This window comes from Typopeltis vanoorti, chromosome 23 (genome assembly GCF_054136105.1).
Source record: "Typopeltis vanoorti isolate ZY-2024b chromosome 23, IOZ_Tvanoo_1.0, whole genome shotgun sequence".
Classification (NCBI taxonomy): Eukaryota; Metazoa; Arthropoda; class Arachnida; order Uropygi; family Thelyphonidae; genus Typopeltis; species Typopeltis vanoorti.
Window position 1 is genome coordinate 11225779 of NC_143571.1, and position 20496 is coordinate 11246274.

Sequence of the window (20496 nt, forward strand, 5' to 3'; positions counted from 1 at the left end):
AATTACTTTCTTTGGTCTGCCTGTCATCCTTTGTAACTGGATAGCCAGCTTTCACTATGGTCATTCACTGAATGTTATGGGGATGGCAGCCTCTCTTTGAGCTTTGCCACTAGTGCAGGAGTGCCTCAGGGCTCTGTTCTCTCACCTACCCTCTTTCTCTTATACATAAATGACCTACTCTCAATCACTACAAATCCTACTTTGACAGATGTTTCCAGACATCCCTTACACCAAGATCATCTGTAACCAGTGCCTTAAACACTGATCTTCATACCATCTTTCAGTAAGGCAAGAATAACCTAGTCAATTTCAATGCTGTTTTATAAACTTGCACCTGCCTAGCCATTCCTACATCAAAACTTCATGATCACTCTTCCTGTATGTGGGGGTACGAGTAATACGAGGCAATATCTCATACTGCAGATTGATCCCCCTAATGCACACCAACCGCTCTGAGCTCTTTAATTTCCTCTCCTTAAAATTGATTTTCTCCAGTCTCACTTTCCCAACAGCAAAATTATCCTCCTAGGAGATTTTAATATCCACAACACCAACTGGCTTTCCTCCTCCAGTTGCACAGATCTTGCAGGCAGAGATGCTGAAACATTTGCCGTCACCAACGACCTTATGCAACTTGTTCACATGCCAATACAGATACCCTGAACCATTCCCCAAACACCCTAGATCTCTTCCTCTCCAATGACCCTTCCAAATACACAGTGAATATAGTGCCCCCCCCCCCCCCCCAAGGTAATTCTGACCACAATTTGCTCATCTCTCCCCCATGCAACAATGCTTGCATAGCCACTCCCATACAAGAGTAGTTTGGCATTATAACAGTGCCATGTGGGACAGTCTCCATGACTTCTATGCCTCATCTCTATGGTTGGACTATTGCTTCTGGCCTTGTAATCCAAACTTGTCACCAAAGTAATCCTTACTGGCATGGAAACACACGTTCCCCACACTATTCTGAACTGCCATTCCCTAACTAAACTAACTAAACCTTGTTCTCCAAAAGATGTGCCTAGGCTGTACAAATGAAAAATCAAACATACCATAACTGGCTCACATTAAGAACTCCATCCTCCTTTAGAGCTTATGTTTCCACAAAAGAGCAAAAAGCAGGAAGCTAGCGGCCTGTCCAAATAGCAGTTGAGCCTTTTGGTCTCTCACCAAAGCAATTGGTTGTAACTTCTGCCCAACACTATTTCCCACCCCTATCATAAAACCCAGTTCCGTCTTATTTCTCATATGATTTTCTCCCAGTATTACTTTTGACAACATCCAAATTTCGAGACAAGATGAGATTTCTCTTCTTGGAATTATCCTGACATCAAGCTTCTCTTGGCAGCATAAACACATCACAACCATTGCATTCTCAGCTTCTAAAATACTAGGATTTCTCTTTCACTCAAGATATTACTTCACTTCTGAACAGCTGTTAACCTTATACAAATCACAAATCAGCCCAGCTGTTGAATATTGCTCTCACATTTGGAGTGGGACCCCCCCTAAAAGCTCCTCAAAATGCTTGAATCAATACAGAAGAGAGTAGTTAGGCTTATTAATGACCCATCTCTTACCACCTCACTCCTCCCACTTTTGCACAGACATTTGGTTTCTGCAATGTGTGTATTCTATAACTATTTATCCTGTTGACATCAAACTTCATGATCACTCTCCTGTATGTGGGAGTATGAGTAATATGAGACAATATTACTCATACCCCGTGTGTTTCTTCAACTACATGCTGCAAATTGATCCCCCCTAATGCCACCAATGCAGACCATTTACAGCAAATAGCTCTCACTCAAATTTATCCCATATACCACATACGCATGCATGTTCTCTCTTTCTACACATTTTTGCTATCATGCCATTCATAATAATTGCTTTTCTTTCAGTTCCCTACTATCATACCTTGACAACACACAATTCTCCCTCTCACACTGTTCTGCTGCAACAATGTCTCTAGCAACACTTTCAAATTATTTGTTCTTGCCATCACAATTAGTTCTGCACTTTCTTTCCTCTGCTTCAGGCACTCTTTTCTCAAACATCCCTTTGATAATTGCTCCACTTTCACATCTTTCATCAGTCTCCATACAATGCTACACCACTTTCCATCCTGCCACTACAATCATTCTTCAGTTTCTCTACTTACTGGTACCTTCCTTCTTACACTTTTAACAACCAATCTCTTCTCTAAATGTTCTATCATACTCCACACCTTGACAATTCCTCAACCTCACCCTCCAACCTCACTGATATCTTTACTCATGTCGATATCAACTTCTTTACCATTCTGCCTTAATTGCAGTTCTATTGTCTTTTGCTTCTTCCTCTGTCTGACCACTCTTTTGTCATTTACTGCCATTATACCACATTCGGGGGCTCCCATGGGCTACCGAGCGCATCCCCCAGGTGGTAGATTTGGGAGGGGAGGAGAACTCTGACTACCATCTGTTGGATATCAGGGCAGCTCTGAATATATTGAATAAAGAGCTGTGGACCAGTGGCTTTGGGACTGGCGATTCCATGTGAAAATATTGCCATTCACCAACCCACACTTGGCCAGCATGGTGAATTTATGGCCTAACCTTCCAAGATGAATCTGACAGAAATAAAATGGTCCTCATTCCCCAGAGGCCGGATTGTTACCACCCATGGCAGCAGGCAATTAAACACGAAGGCAGAGGGTGCTAAGAATCCCTGGTAACCAGATCATGCTGCCATTGGAAACTAGACCTTGAAACATTAAACCATAGGACCCTGAGCAGTGAAGCACAGCTAACTGAAGAGCTAAAGCGACTAAAATGGGACATTCTTGGACTATGCGAAGTTAGACGTGATGGTGAAGAAATTCTTCAATTAAAAAATGGAGACATACTGTATTATAGAGGCCAAGATAAGAAAAGAATCAGTGGAGTTAGATTCTTGATCAACAAAAAACTGAACAACATAATGGAATTTGACAGTGTATCCGATCGAATAGCAAGTATTGTTGTTCAAATCTCAAAAAGATGCACTCTTAAGATCGTCCAAGTCTGTGCACCAACAATAAGCCATACTGCCAAAGAAATTGAAGGCTTCTATGATGATGTATCCCAACTATACAATAAAGGAAAACATCATTTCAGAATTGTAATGGGAGACTTCAATGCTAGAATTGGTATACAACATTCAGATGAAAGCCCAATGGGAAATTTTGGATATGGCATGAGAGACGACAGAGGAATAAGGTTAATAGAATTGCAGAAAAAGAAAAAATGTATATCATGAATGCCTTTTCAAGAAAAAAACACATAGAAAATGGACATGGAAAAGTCCAAATGGAAAAACTAGTGAAATTGACTTTATCCTCGGCAATAAGAAAAACATCTTTCAAGACTGCTCTGTTATAAATACTTCAACATTAGAAGTGACCATCGTATGGGATGCAGTAAAATCCAAATAAACTGCCAAAAAAGAAAGAAGAAAAATGTTTCGGAGATCAAAGCAAAACATAATGTATGAAAACTCAACACGAACTAAACAATAGATTTAAACATCTTATTATAGATGACAATGCTGATCTATCAGAAAGTAATGACATTATTACCCAAAAACTTTTATAATGCTCACTTGAAATAGCTGATACCACAGAACAGAAACAGCTTAAGAAACAAAGAGAAATGAAACAATCAATTAAACTACAGAATAAAATTGAATACACTGAATTGTGCAAAACAATCAGAAAACTTATCGCAGAAGAAAAAAGAAAATTCGATTGTAAATTCATACAACAAACAATTGAAAACAACCGTAATCTCAAAAAAAGCCAAACAACAACAAACAGATGGTTGCAGTCAAACTACAAGATGGGACCATCACCAGAGATAGATATGCTCAAAAGTAATCTCAAAAAAGCCATACGGCAACAAACTAATGGTTGCAGTCAAACTACAAGACGGGACCATCGCCAGAGATAGATATACTATAGCAAAAAGATTCAAAGAATTTTACTCAATATTATATCAGGATAGTGAAGTAAATGAAGAAGAAGACAACTACGACACAGCTGAAGTACCACAGATTCTACCAGAAGAAGTTATATGGAGCATCCAAAGCTTTCAAAACGGGAAAGCTGCCAGTGAGGATGAAGTTATAGCTGAACTTCTAAAAACAGGTGGGGAAATAATCTACAAACTCTTAGCAAAACTATTTACTTTATGCCTGAAGAAAATTGATGTACCAACAACATGGAAGAAGGTACCCTAATTCTGATACATAAAAAAAGGCAAGATAGAAGACTTGACGAACTACCGACCTATCAGTCTGCTATTAGTGATGTACAAAAGTCTTAGCTCATGGGCTTTGTGTGACTCTAGACCTAGCACAACCAAAAGAACAGGCAGGCTTTCGAAGGGGCTTTAGTACAATGGACCATATTCAAGTTGTACAGCAGATTATGGAACGGTGTAATGAATATCAATTACCACTATATCTTGGTTTTATTGACTATGAGAAAGCCTTTGATTCACTTAAAACTTGTGCAATACTTAAAGCATTACAAAACCAACAAGTGGAGGACCATGAAATCAACATACACCAACCAATGCCACAGCAGCAATTCATTTCAATGGAGACATCTCTAGTGTGGGAATACAGAGAGGTATAAGGCAAGGTGATACAATATCTTCAAAATTATTCACAGTGTGCCTAGGAGAAATATTCAAACTTCTTGATTGGGAAGAGAAAGGTCTGAAGATAAATGGAAGATATTTAAACCATCCACGTTTTGCAGATGACAGTTATCTTTACTTCAACTGCGCATGAATTAGAGACTCGTATCTATGAACTCCAAATTGCTAGCAAAACAGCTGGCCTAAAGATAAACCTAAAGAAGATCCAAGTTATGTTCAATAGCTATGTCCAACCAGATATAAAAATCAATAATGAGGAAATTAAACGATCATTACATATACTTAGAACAACAGATATCAATGGACGAAATTAAAAGGTGCACAATGCTTGGGTGGAAAGCATTTGAAAAATTACATTCAGTATTCAAAAGCCAACTACCATTATGCCTGAAGAGAAAAGTTTTTAACCAATGTATTCTTCCTATACTGACATATGGCTGTGAAACATGGACACCGAATGCAAAGGAAATTCAAAAATTAAGAACAACGCAATTTAGTATGGAAAGAAGTATGCTTGGTATCACAAGATTGGATCACAAAAGGAATACATGGATAAGAAATCAAACCAAAGTCTCTGACATCATAGGAAGAGTGAAACATCTAAATTGGCAATGGGCTTGGCATATTGCTCGAAGACAAGATCAACAATGGACAAAAGAAGTACTGGACTGGATTCCACGAGAGGAAAAATGACCATGAAGCCGACCTAAATCACAATGGATTCACTGATATCATCAATCAGATTTGCAGGAGTGACATGGAAAAGGAGAGCCATGGACAGACAATTTTGGAGTAATCTTGGAAAGGCCTTCATCCAGCAGTGGATCGACAATGGCTAATGATGATACTACATTCACTTTACCCTAGTTTGTTTCACTCCACCTGTGTCACATCATTCATAATGCTATTGATGACTACTTGCCCTTTCTTTTACATTATCTTTCTTCACTATCAGCTGAACACTCATTCTTCTCATGGCATTCTCACTACTCTCATCCTTAGTCATCAATACATTACTATCCATCAGTTCTGCATTCATATCTCACTTTGTACATATACTCTTTCCATCTGCTATAAAAATCCATAAGTTATCCACATAATCAAATGAATACATGTAGCTTCACATTTCAAAAAAGAGTGAAAATCAAAATGCAATTCACAAAGAGACAATGCAATCAGCACACATGAAAGCATTCTCTTTCTTGTCCTCCCCAAACCTCCACCATATGCAGTGATCTTTAATTATCTGCCTTTAAAATAATGAAACACTGCCTAACCAATATTGCAGGTAGCATGTGATATGACTCCCACAGCAGCAGCATCATTGTTACCACATATTCAGTTAAACAACAAGTAAATTGGTTTCCCCATGTGATCAGATAATTAAGGAGTTACTACATGTGTGTAGAGAGAGAGCAAGGAACTATCTTAACTTATCTTGAATTTGTTGCATAAAAAGAATTTGCTTTCTTAAATCTTTCACTATAAAGTAGTTTTATTTGTCAACAAAGACAGATGTGACATGTTTCCATGGGAAACTTATAGGCACTGCATTTTGTAGCTTAGTGTAATATCAGTGATATTTCCAAACATTCCGCACTTAAGTGCAGCTTATGCCACAAACATTCTTTTGAATTGGGGAAAAAAGACAAGTGATTAATTGCATTTCATTGCCTAGTTATAATACAGATTTAAAATATGAACTGCTATTGAAGAAACATTCATGGAAATTATATCAATTAAATTAATATCAAAAATGCAAATATCTTTCTAATCCCCCCCCCCCCCCACACACACCTAGATATTTGTTGATTTTTTCTTCTTCTTCATGTAGCTTCCTCAGTGAGAGGGTGCAGCACCATGGCATTCCAGTTCTCTGTTGGTGACTTTCCTTTTTGTTTCCGCATAGCCATGTGATCCTGTTTATGATCTTATATCTTCAAGCCATGTCCTTTGTTTTTTGTCTCTTGATCCTTTTCCCATAATTTTTCCTTCTAAAACTGTTAGTATTCTCTGGATCATTTCCTGTAATAAAGATCTCTGTGTTCTCATTCTCTGTAGGACATCTGTATTTGTCACATGTTCTGTCTCCATGAGATTTTTAGAGCTTTCCTATAGCACCACATTTCAAAGGCCATTATCTTTGCATTACTGTCTTCTTGAATATCCAGGTCTCACTTCCATATGTTCTTATCATTCTTTTCTTTGTCTTGATACTCACAGAACTTCTGAGCAGATCTTTATTTTTCCAGAATGCATCTTTAGCTATGGATTTGTTGATTACTTTCCTAAAATGAATTTGACTCATTTATTTGATCTGATTTAGAACTAAAACTTTCCACTTCTTGTAGTGTTTTAATTATTTTTGAGGTCCAAAAATAAGAGAAAAATAAAATGCAGTTTGTGTCAAGCCAGACTGTGTCTAGCTTGACACAGACTGCAAAATCTTTGTCACTTATTAACCCCACACAACCATGATATCAATAGACGTCCAGCTAAATCTCGATACGATTCTGTAACACCCATTGAATAACATGGATAAGAAGTGCAATTTTGTTCTCACTATTTCATTCACCTTGGCCGGTAGGTAGGTCAAGTGAAAACTCTGAAGCAGTGATCTTTACTTTGCCAAAATAGATTGCAATCACTGTTTTCTACCAAACATTTAGGGATGCCTTATTGATTATAAGCAATGTTCCCTCTAAGCTGTGCGCATGCACACATTTTACAACTAGCGCACAAAGCAAAAAATATGTGCACACTAGATTTTCAAGATGAAATTAAAATTTATTAATTAAAGAAGTTCCACCTAAACATTAACCTATAAATTCTTTAAAAAATACGGTAACTCGGTAACGCTAAAGCCTATAATCTCGCATTTTTTATTACATTCTCGAAGTTGCACAAAACTTATAAATTAACAGTAACCCTATTTGAGGCTAGCAATTTGATGCCAAAGTGAAAGGGGTGTGGCTTAAACGTGTAATTTTTAAGTAGCATATAGAATGGCGCATGGTTTGTTTACATCTCAGGCCTGATTCATGGAAAATTCCCAGACATGATTGACTGATCAAATTAGTTCAAGATCATGACGAATTAAAACAATGGTTTCATAATTTTAATAAAAATTATTAAATACTTTTAAAAACTTAAATTAGAGTACAATTAAAAATATTGTAGTGTTTCAAAATTCTTTATTTTCACTATATAATTTAAGGAAATTACAACATACTAGGATATACATTAAAATAAATTTTAATATATTTCAATATTTCGGCAACGTCACGTTGCCATTCTCAAGAACTTAAGTACAAGACACGTGCATGCAGGCACAACAAAACAGTAAGTGAGGAAGAAGTAGGAAGCTATTATTTCTCCTGAAGTCCTGATGGTGTCCTCTAGCGGGCAATGTTGGTATTCTTGGGCGATTGGGCTGAAGGTCTTGGCCAAACAGGCAGGACAGCAAATATCAGAATTTCAGAACACAAGGACTACATCCGTTTTCACCAATACAGCCACTCTGGTCTTGCTGACCATGCACTGGATACCTGCTATAGAATATGGTGGAAGAAAGCCAGGATAATACACCATAGCAAATACAGATATGAAAGGCTTTTCATGGAATCAGCTTCAGCCCTAAGAAATGATCCAAACCTCAACAAATTTGGCTGCATGAGACTTCCTCAAATTTGGGAAACCTACATCAGAAGACCTTCAGCCCAATCGCCCAAGAATACCAACATTGCCTGCTAGAGGGCACCATCAGGACTTTAGGAGAAATAATAGCTTCCTACTTCTTCCTCACTTACTGTTTTGTTGTGCTTGCATGCACGTGTCTTGTACTTAAGTTCTTGAAAATGACTATGCGGCATTGCTGAAATATTGAAATATATTAAAATTTATTTTAATGTATATCCTAGTACATTGTAATTTCCTTAAATTATATAGTGAAAATGCATAACCAATGTCTAAGCCTTTCCACGAGAATTACAAAATTCTCTAATTTTAAAATAGTAGACTAAATAATAACATTCCTGTACACGCATTGAGATACAACCAAATTAATTAAATCTAGCCTTTAGGCATATCTTTTAGCTCTTGTGTTGCCCTCGTCAATGTTTAGTGTTGGTTCAGCTTTTGCCTTGCCAAGTTATTCAGTGAATAGTGTACATTTGTAAATTTATAAAAACAATAAAAAACATTCTTCAAACAAAATTGCAAAAAACTGATGCACCATGTCGAATTCAAAGGAAGCAAAAGGTGTGAAGCGAAAACGAACTGCTAGCTGCTTTAAAAGTGAATGGCTGGATGATTGAACCAGTAGATACTAGGCCCCTGTTAAATTTTATAAATTGTTTATATGCACATTTAGAGGACAGATTCCCTGAGAATGAGATATAAGAATGGTCAGTGTTTGATATCTCCTCTATTTCACATTGTGAGATCTCGTTTGGTAATGAACATGTTAATGCCCTTTGTCTTAAATATCATGATTTTCTAGATGATACTACAGAAATAATTAGTCAGTTTCATGATTTCAAATATTCTGTAGAAGAAAAAATTAACTAGTGCAGACTGTGAGCGAGGTTTTAGTCTAATGAATCAAATAAAAAACCAACTTAGAAACCGTTTAGGAGAATGTCATTTGGATATGCTAATGAGAGTTACCAAAAATTCAATTAATTCAATTAATTTAGATAGTGTGTATAAAGAGTGGGTGAATGCCAAAGACAGAAGAGAGAAAAAATAAAGAGATAGAAGCTAGAACTAAACAAGATGAGAATTAGTAATGGACTTATTATGAATGTTTAACAAGGTGAGAATTAGTAATGGGAATATTTTATTATGTATGTTTAGAGTTATTTGCAAAGTTAGAAAATTTAATTAAAGGTAATCAGTCATTAGTGTTATCTTTTTTTTTTTTTTTACTTTATTTCTTACTTCTAATCAGATCAATATTAAATACATATAAAATATTTATGTTAGCTCTGTGATTGATGTCACACAACTTACTTAGTGATGGTAATAATACACACACTTAGAATCCTATCTAGTACAGTTGGTATTGTGTTGGCCTCGGATGTGCAAAGTTACCGGATCAAGTCCTGCCCAAGGCTTGTGAATTGTGATTTCCGACTGTTTACTGGGAAGGCTACTGTCGTGTGTGGGAACACGGTGGGGAGTTGGGGTGACCTGGCTGACATCCCATTGACACCAGAAGGTAAAGAGTAAACTACAATCTTTTAACTTTTTTGCTTAAATGATTAGTATGGTGACTCGTATGGGTGTGCACATACTTTTCGAAAGAAGGCAAATTTTGCACACACGCAAATTTCTGCGCACACTTACAGCAAAAAATTAGAGGGAACATTGATTATAAGCGATAAGTTTTTGAATGTGTGTGTGTGGGTTTTAATTTTATATCAACTATGATATACTACTCTAGCACATAGCATGCATGTGAAATCCGTTGTTTTATTCTACCTTTTTGAATTGCCAGCAATCACTATTATAAAAATTGCTAAGACAAGACCTATGTTTAACAAAGTCATGCCATCTTCTATATAGGATTAAAGTACCATCTGCCACCTGAATGTGGATCCTAATTAGCCTCTCCAGTGCCTTAATGACTAGTCCTGATATAAAGATTGGTTTATAAATGGTTGTCTGTTTGATCCTTATATGATGAAATTATCTTGAACTTCTTCCACTTATTAGGAACTGTGTTTGTATTTAAACTCAACATTTTCGTGCACATTTGATAACCATTCTTGCTGATAAACTACCCAGTCCTATTGCTGTATTCAAATCAAGCACCTCCAACCCATCCACTTCAGTATCCAGATAGCTTATGGGTCTGCCTAGGATGTATACCTTACTAAAGTAATTAATTACATAGTTATTTCTAAAGCATCCAATACTTTAACTTTCTTCACTCTCTAAGGTTGTTCTTCCAGTCATTTTTCCTTTTATATGCTAATTTCAACTTGGTTTTTATATGTTATTTTTCACTTGGATATACTATAATAAATTTAGTTTAATCCTTTATCCAAGTGTGAGCAAACAAAGTTTGTGCCTGAAAATATCTTCAGGACTAGGGTAAGGTAGTACAACACCGGGAAATTCTAGCAAAGGTGGACCAAGCTAACATCACTCCTATCTCAGTATCTCCCATAATGCAAAACATCTCCTTGTAGATATGTATAATGTTATGCATTAAGGAAAGGGCCACTACCCAGACTAATTTCGACCTTTATTGAGGTCTCTTCAGTGGGAGCCAGGCCCAGAAGTGGAGATACCAGTCAGAAGCAATGGCGAGGTCATCTTTATCTATAGGAGTTGCCAAAAGGTGTGCCACCTTTTTATTAAATTACTCTGGATTTAGAGAAAGATGTTGAAAGTTTATTTTTCAGACTATGGTTAGACTACAATAAATTTAGTTTAATCCTTTATCCAAGTGTGAGCAAACAAAGTTTGTGCCTTAAAATATCTTCAGGACTAGGGTAAGGTAGTACAACACCAGCCAACTCTAGCAAAGGTGGACGAAGATTTCCCTTAATGCATAACATTATACATATCCGCAAGGATATGTGTTTTGCATTATGGGAGATACTGAGATAGGAGTGATGTTAGCTTGGTCCACCTTTGCTAGATTTGCTCGGTGTTGTATTACCTTACCCTAGTCCTGAAGATATTTTCAGGTGCAAACTTTGTTTGCTCACACTTGGATACAGGATTTAACTGAATTTATTATTGAAGTTAGATCTTATGAGAAATAAGGCAGGAATGTGTTTTGTTGGTATTGATATTCATTAGATTCTAACTCTAGTGGAGAATCTAATGCATTGCAATGGAAGATCTTGACGCTTAAACCATGGAGTGATTTCTGGCTGTTCAAAAAGCACAATAAATGATTTCTCCTTTCTCTCTAATCATTTGCCTACATATCACACACCATTTATGTTAAAGATATGGAAGAAGTTCAAGATAATTTCATCATATAAGAATGAAACAGACAAAAAACCATTAATAAACCGATTTTTATATCTGTACTAGTCATTAAGATACTGGAGAGGCTAATTAGGATCCACATTCAGGTGGATATATGTTGTAGAGTTACATCTCGCTGTTGGTCGGATGCCAGATGAATGTCTGGACCAACCAGAAGACATATTGTCATGTAAACTAATGAGAATTAATTCTAGATTGATTGTCTTTCTGGCAGGTGAGCAGAGCAAGCATGCAGTGAGCTGTTTGTAGCTGGTATTGATTTTTGTCTATACCGGAATTGGAGGAAAGCCTGCCAATTGGGAAGCCAGCCTTATCATTAGGTGTTTTTACAATAGCACTATCTGGATGTAAGAGAGAGAAAAATGGAATTGTGAAAGGGCAAAAGTGGTACACAACTGCCTTACAAACAGCTTAACTTTATTACTAAATATTTTAGGGAAATAACAAAGTAGACTAGGATATACATTAAAATAACTTTTTAATACAAATCCAATATTTTGGCAACGTCACGTTGCCATTTTCAACAGGAACTTGTGAGCATGACACGTGCACGCAGGCACAGCAAACAGTAAATGAGGACGAAGCAGGAAGCTATTCTTTCTCCTAAAGTCCTATTGGTGCCCCCCTAGCAGGCAATGTTGGTATTCTTGGGCAATTGGGCTGAGGTCTTCTGATGTAGGTTTCCCAAATTTGAAGCAGTCTCATGCAGCCAAATTTGTTGAGGTTTGGATTGTTTCTTAGGGCTGAGGCTGATTCCACGAAAAGCCTTTCGTACTTGTATTTACTACGGTGAAGGATCGTGGCTTTCTTCCACCGTATTCTATGACGGGTATCCAGAGCATGGTCTGCAAGACCAGAGTGGCTGTATTGGTGGAACCGGATGTAGTCTTTGTGTTCTGTAATTCTGATATTGGCTGTCCTGCCTATTTGGCCAAAGTAGGACAGCTTACGGCTGCAAGGGACCTGGTATACACCAGGTCCCTTGCAGCCGTAAATTCTTATATGGTCTGTAACAAGAAATTAAGCCGTGTTTTTTTAGGATTCTTCTAATTTTTTCAGAGGTGCCTCTGAGGGTATGGTTGATGGATTTAGATATTGGTTTCAATATTTTTTGGATTGTTTTGGGAGGGTAGCCATTGGCTGAGAAAGTGTTGAGAATGTGGTTTAGTTCTGTGGTTAGGGCATTGTCATTTGAACAGATAAGTTTAGCCCTGTTGTGTAGTGTCTTAATGACACCATATTGTTGTGAGGAAGGGTGGTGGGATTGTTGGTGAATGTATTTGCCTGTATGGGTGGGTTTTCTATAGACTGAGAAAACCAAGGTTCCATCAGGCTGGCGGGTGACTAGTATGTCTAAGAAAGGAAGGCATTTGTTTTTTTCTTTTTCCAAGGTGAATTTGATTCACCTTGGAAGAACTCACAAATTAGAAAACTCCACAGGCTCCTTAAGAAGGTCACTTCTTGGCCTGTGGAAGTCACTAACAAATTAAAACCATTTAACTCCATACCCCCCCCACCCCATATTTATGGACTCCCAAAAATACATAAGGAAAATGTGCCATTATGTCCCATAGTGGGTGGCATTGATTTCCCCCACATACAAACTAGCTAAACATTTGGCCAAAGCTCTCGCACACTATACGGGCAACACACCTTCATTCACAAGAAACTCAGCCCACTTCAAAGCCAGCATAGAAAACCTTACACTTAAACACACTGACGTAATAGTCAACTTTGATGTCTCCTCCTTATTCACAAATGTCCCACTCAAAGAATCCTTAGAGCTAATCCAAGCTAAATTTCCTCCCGATATCACAGCCCTATTTCAGTTCACAATGAAATCAGGCTATTTTGTTTGGCAAGGAAAATTCTACAAACAAATAGAGGGGGACGGCCATGGGTTCTCCACTCTCCCCACCCTTGGCCAACTTTTATATGGAGACTTTTGAAGAGAAAGCCTTAACCTCTGCCCCACAAAAACCAACCATTTGGCTTTGATATGTAGATGATGTGTTCGCTATTTGGCCACATGGCTCCAATGCACTCCTCTCCTTCCTAACACACTTAAACAACCAACATCCCAGAATCAAATTCACCTTGGAAGAAGAAGAAAAAAACAACTGCCTTCCTTTCTTAGACACACTAGTCACCCGCCAGCCTGATGGAACCTTGGTTTTTTCAGTCTATAGAAAACCCACCCATACAGGCAGATACATTCACCAACAATCCCACCACCCTTCCTCACAACAATATGGTGTCATTAAGACACTACACAACAGGGCTAAACTTATCTGTTCAAATGACAATGCTCTAACCACAGAACTAAACCACCTTCTCAACACTTTCTCAGCCAATGCCTACCCTCCCAAAACAATCCAAAAAATATTGAAACCAATAAACCACAACCCCACCCTTCACAACAAGGATTACTCTAAATCCATCACCATACCCTATATCAGAGGCACCTCTGAAAAAATTACAAAAATCCTAAAAAAAACACGGCTTAACTTCTTGTTACAGACCATATAAGAAATTGGCATCCCTTATCCGCTCCACTACCCCCCCCCCCCCCCAGACCTACCTGGTGTATACCAGGTCCCTTGCAGCTGTAAGCTGTCCTACTTTGGCCAAACAGGCAGGACAGCCAATATCAGAATTACAGAACACAAGGACTACATCCGGTTCCACCAATACAGCCACTCTGGTCTTGCAGACCATGCTCTGGATACCCGCCATAGAATACGGTGGAAGAAAGCCACGATCCTTCACCGTAGTAAATACAAGTATGAAAGGCTTTTCGTGGAATCAGCCTCAGCCCTAAGAAACAATCCAAACCTCAACAAATTTGGCTGCATGAGACTGCCTCAAATTTGGGAAACCTACATTAGAAGATCTCAGCCCAATCGCCCAAGAATACCAACATTGCCCTCTATGGGCACCAATAGGACTTTAGGAGAAAGAATAGCTTCCTGCTTCGTCCTCGTTTACTGTTTGCTGTGCCTGCTTGCACGTGTCTTGCTCACAAGTTCCTGTTGAAAATGGCAACGTGACGTTGCCGAAATATTGGATTAGTATTAAAAAGTTATTTTAATGTATATCCTAGTCTGCGTTGTTATTTCCCTGAACTATTTAGTAATAATGCATAACCAACGTCTAAGCTTTTCCACTAGTAAAACAGCTTAACTGCATAACAGTTTCTAAGTCTTTTTTGTCAAACGTGTAGAAAGACTTGTGTTCGTCATACATGTTGATTATTTTTATCGGTATAGATAATAACACGGATTGATTAAAAAAATTTTTTTTATTTATTTATTAACTTATTGCTAATATTTCGCCTGTGTTCTATCCAGCATCTTCAGAGCACTTTGTTACATGACACTAAACACAACAATCCTGTATAACAGTGGAACCAGTTTGAACAGTTGTAACGTACAACACAAAGACTAAAGTCCTAATTAGACACCATCTGTATTGAAGCGGAGGTGGAGAGAGAGAGAGAAAAAGCAGGTATTAATTAGGTCTTAAGATGGGATTCATGGTTTTATTGATCCCCGGCATGGAATGTCATACCTGATTAATGCATCTTTGTTATATCACCCTATTGGTAGAATTAATGTGTATAGTTCATCTAGATTGGATAGCAGTTGCTGTGGCCACCAATTGAGATTCATATTTAGATGTCTGTAAGTGTTGGTATTTGATGTTTATATTTTGTATTAAGGCCACAAATATTGAATTAGGTGAGGAAATGAGGATTTTCTTTTCACACAGTGTTACTTTAATTTTTTCTAATGCCTTTGCAGCATGTGTTGAAAGACTCACAAGCATATTCTCACAGCAGTCACTTCATGTCCTCAATAAGCAATGTGATCTATAACCAGGTATTGGTAATCTACCACCTAGCGATCCAGTTAGAGAAGGCATGGTTTATGGGTGCAATAGTTGCTTAAGTCCACAAACAAAGAATGTGATCTTTGTTTCCACCACATTCAGGAAACTGCAAATAGGTTTGAGGCTGTTTAAAGAGCCTACAACCTTCCAAGAGTAGCAGAGCAGCAGTCACCAGGCCAATGTTTCGGCATCCATGCCTCATTAGTGCTATTGGTGAATTTAGGCTATCCCACTTTGTTGCAAACCCATTGAATTCTGTGGAGCAGCTGATCATGGAATTTAACCAGGGTTAAATGGCAGTATTTCCCAGACCACAACCCAGCATATTCTTCTTGTATGGGCCTCTGAAGTAGGTGTTCATTTAAGATACCCATCCCAATCTTATTTCCAGGGTTAGATGAAAAATTATGAAGAATCAATGGTATGAGGGTGTTTACCTGGAAATCTGAAATATCTTAGATCCCTTACCTGTAGGTTGTACAATGAATGCTACAAAGTACTTGTTCATTGTGTCTGATCAGCTACACCTCTTCATGACTCTTTGTTAACTCTCTTCTCAGACAGTACAGGTATTTGAAGTTTTTCCAAGTTGTGCCTGAAGTTACTTCAGGTGCAAACTTTGTTTGCTTACATTTGGATAAAGGATTAAATCAAGAATATAATTTCTTGTCTTCTTTAATTTATAGTACAGGTGTGTTCCAGCAGAATAATGCACTTGACCACACTGTCAGCATCATTCGAGAGCAATTCACTGAACACAACTTCTGAGTGTTACCACAGGTGCTGCTTCTGCAATTGCCAGAATTGAATCTCATAGATCATCTCTGGGATTATGTGGATCAAGAGATCTAAAGTTTGAATCTTTTATCTCGAACACTCTGCAGGGAAGCAATCCTAATGAAATGAAACATACTATTTAGCAGATCGTAGATGCCTCTCAGTGAAGTAGTGCTGTGTGCAAGAGGAGACAATGACCTGTTGGGACAGTGGCCATAGAATTTTGATTGAACTGTGTATGTTGTGCAATATCAGTCCATTAATGGTCCAAATGGCATGAAGTCAGTAATAAACATTCAGCTCCCCCCCCCCCCCTCACCAACTTAATTTTGTATTTTCAATAATGGTCATATGAAAACATTATTTCATTGTTACATTTCCTTTCAAAAAGAAAACATTCACCTGACCTTTTGCCATTGATGACATCTGATTCTTCTTTGGAATAATCATTATGCTAATCTTACTAGTATGCACATCACTTTGGTTCAAGAACTGTTTTCTTCCAATTCACTGTTACTTCCTGAACATTATTTACAGTTGTTCAGGACCTCCATATAACCTCTGGTAGGATTTGTAGGGAGGTAGCAGGGTTTTTTTTTTTTTCCTTTTAGAAACTTGTTTTCCACAAGAATGCACACAATTAACAGGCATAATACATTAGCCTTATTACCTTGGCTAATATAATGATTAGCTAAGTAAGTTGCTTCAGTAATAATTTCAAACAATCAAACCTGCTTCTAAGATAAGAATATATAATATAATCTCTCTCTCTCTCTTTTCAGCTAGTTAGTTATGCACACATGCCATTCTGGATGTGTATGGTCATTCCCATACCTTGCAGGGTTTTGAGAGTGAAGTCCTCTGCTAGGAGTAGCGTTAGGGTCACACATTTCCTTTCAACACAGATTTAGTAGAAGAATCATAAACATTCATGCCCATGGCAGGATTCGAACCCTCAGCCTCTTGTCTGGAGAGCAGGTATGCTAATGATTCGGCCAAACAGGCCAGCCCTTTTCGGTAATGAAATATTTTCTTCTTTCACATGCCTGCCCATTCATATTCTGCAGTGGATCTTATAGTCTGCTCTTATGTCATATTTCTACTGTTTGTGTGGGATGTTAAAGAAGAACACACAGAATTGAATGCTCACTTGTGCTTTCCAGTAAGTGCTGTGATTCATTTGCTATAGTGGTAAAATTGACTATATCACTGCAATATATATCAGAGTGTACAGAATTTAATTCTGACAGTCAACTAGATGCCTCTCAGTAAAGTAGTGCTGTGTGCAAGAGATTGTGTTGTCCAGGCAGCAGCAACTGCAATTCCAAAAACATTTTGATTTCCACTCTATCCAGAAACATGGTGTAACCTTGAGTGCCTTATAGCAAAGAAAGATCAATTCAATATGGAACACATTTCATAGATGTCCTACCACATCATACCTTGTAGCTTTTGAATGTGTTTTGTGCAACAAAGTCGAAGCAATTTTGGATCCAGTTTATATCATCTATCAGCCACTGATAGATGATGTAAACTGGTACATACAACCAATGCAAAAGTGGTATGGGATAATATCCACAAAATGAAAGGTAGATATAGAACTGTTCTTTGATCCTGGAACATATTGGATATGTATTTGCCAATTTCAAAGCCATTTCAAACAGTAATTGCAAGAATGTCAGCAATGGCCTAACATCCTGCGGAATTTTTGTGGGAAGAGAAAGTGGCCTAATGCTTTGTAAAATCTTGGAGGAAATGGTGTCAGTGCCCATCTCCTGTATTATCTAGAATCCCCCCCCCCCAACACACAGTATGGTTTTTGTAGAAATTGATATTGATTGCCTTCGTCAATTTAGAAGCATCTATCAGAGATGCATTCCCAAAATGCAAACATTTGGTATCAGTTTTCTTTGACATGGAAAAAGCTTTTGGCACATTAGATTAGATCAGTGCTTTTTTTTCTAGAAAAAAAGGTGCCGGAACTCGCATCTTCTTAAGCTTTTTATTAAAGAAAATGATATTCAAATCTTAATTTAAATGAAATATAAAGTTGCTGTCACGAAGTCGCATAAATTAATTAAATATAATTTATCTTCAGTATTTTTTATTTTAGACATGATCAAATGTAAAATTAAACAAACAAATTAAAATATACAACCAAAGACCAAATATAAAAGTAAATTTTTAAAAACATTATATAATTTAAGAGAAGTTCATAGTGTTTTCCAAAGTTTTGTCCAATTCTTGTCGAACAAATCGTCTTGACACCTTTCTTTGCTTTTAATATCTTAAGCCGATTGTCTTCCTGTAAATAACCACAGATCAACATACGTTGAAGTATCGAAAAGTCTTAAAGGTGGTGCAACGAGTTTGATGAATAAAAGTGCCGAAACTGTTTTAGTCTTCAATAAAGCCCTTGTTGGGGTGATAGTTAAATTCATCCTAAAATCTGCGTTCACATTCACTTGATGAAATGGGAATGGTATTCAGAGCATGTACCAAACGCAACAGTTTTTCTGGGCATGTCTTATCGAGAATGTATTCATGGAATCCACGAATCATTTCTTTTTCATTTAGTTGCAGTCTGATTGAGAAATTTCTAATTTCTGCCTCTCCGAATGTTAGCTGAGCATCAATATCTTCAGGCCAATGTTTTTGGTCAAGCACGCGAGCCCAAAGTGCTAGCTCAACATCTTTTCTATCAAGCAACCTTTTTTTCATTTGACTCTTTCAATTTGGTATAAAATGTTTTTGGGTCAATAAGGGGATTATTTTTTGGAGCTTTTTCGTGAAGTAAAACTCCACGAAAGCGCAGATCGCGTACAGCTGCTGCAGCACATATCTATAATAGGGTCAAAAATTCTGTCTTCTTTCTTCAAAAATTTGTACAAGTGCATTTATTTTTTGATTTGCCTTGTAAAGGTTCATGTCACTGTCTTGCAGGTCCAAACTTAATTCAGACAATTTTTGGAGAGCATCACAAATCAATCCTAGATCCAATAAAAAGTCTGTAGATGTTATTTTTCTTAAGCCATCATTGTACATTTATCATTTTTCTCTCTCCTAGGATCATGCATCGCATCTTCAAAATGATGCACTAGAGATTCAAAATTATTCCACACAGCCAAAACTGAACCGAAACTAGATGACACTCATCGAGTACTTAAAATTCTTCCAATTTTCAGCAGCTCAATCTCTAGTGATTCTGCACATAAATGCAACTCTCTACTGTATTTTGGTAAAGCACGGTATAGGACATAAAGTTTATCAATAAATGATTTAAATCTATTGATTCCTGAAATTTCCTTTACAGCATCACTTACTGATAATTCTAGTCTGTGATTAGCACAATGCCAAACTATAATAGAAGGAAATTTTTCTGACAGCAATTTTTTCACTCCACTTTTACATCCTAACATTACAGCAGCACCATCGCATGCTAGAGAAACTAAATATATTTTTAAATAATCTTCTGTCATCCCATAATAGTTAAGACATTGGAGTAAGGAATCAAATACACTTTTTGCTATTACGTTTTCAAGTTCAATCAAGTTCAAATATAAATTTATTGGTGAATTAATTCCAACGTCTTCGATACAGCATTGAATATGCACTATGAGAGTGGTTTTATTGCTTATTGTTGTTGTTTTTTCAATGAAATTATATTTTTGGATTGAACGATTTCTTTAAACACATTTTTTCTCATTTCCTCACTTACATGATTCACAATGTTAATACATGCATTTGTTGAATGAAGAATGCGACCCATTTCAATTCCATTCAGTTCTTGCAGATCAATTTCACTTTCAAAATTATGGAATGATTGGTTTTCCTTTGCTGCTTTATATGCAGTTCGAAAAATTTTTGTGGTTATTTCTTTTTTATGAGATAATGATTTAAAAAAAACCTTTTCAAGGGTCTTTTTTTTTTTTTTCGGCTTCAGAAACAATTTTTAACGCTGCTTTGTGCAGCAGATTCTCAAGATTAGCTTGAGATGATTCGAAAACATCAACTGACACCATTATTTCTTTATTTTTTGACGTTGTGTCTGTTATTATTCTAGGCATTTTTATTAATGGGACCAGTGGTTGAGAAGTAATTGGAAATCTTTTTCATTTTCAAACTTGGG

At 37.2% G+C, this 20496-nt stretch overlaps 1 protein-coding gene across 1 annotated transcript in view; it reads left to right on the forward strand.

Annotated features, from left to right (window-relative positions):
* LOC150093613 (adenomatous polyposis coli protein-like) overlaps nt 1-20496 on the forward strand; it is a 372524-nt gene that overhangs the window by 342813 nt on the left and 9215 nt on the right. The gene's annotated exons all lie outside the window — the stretch shown is intronic.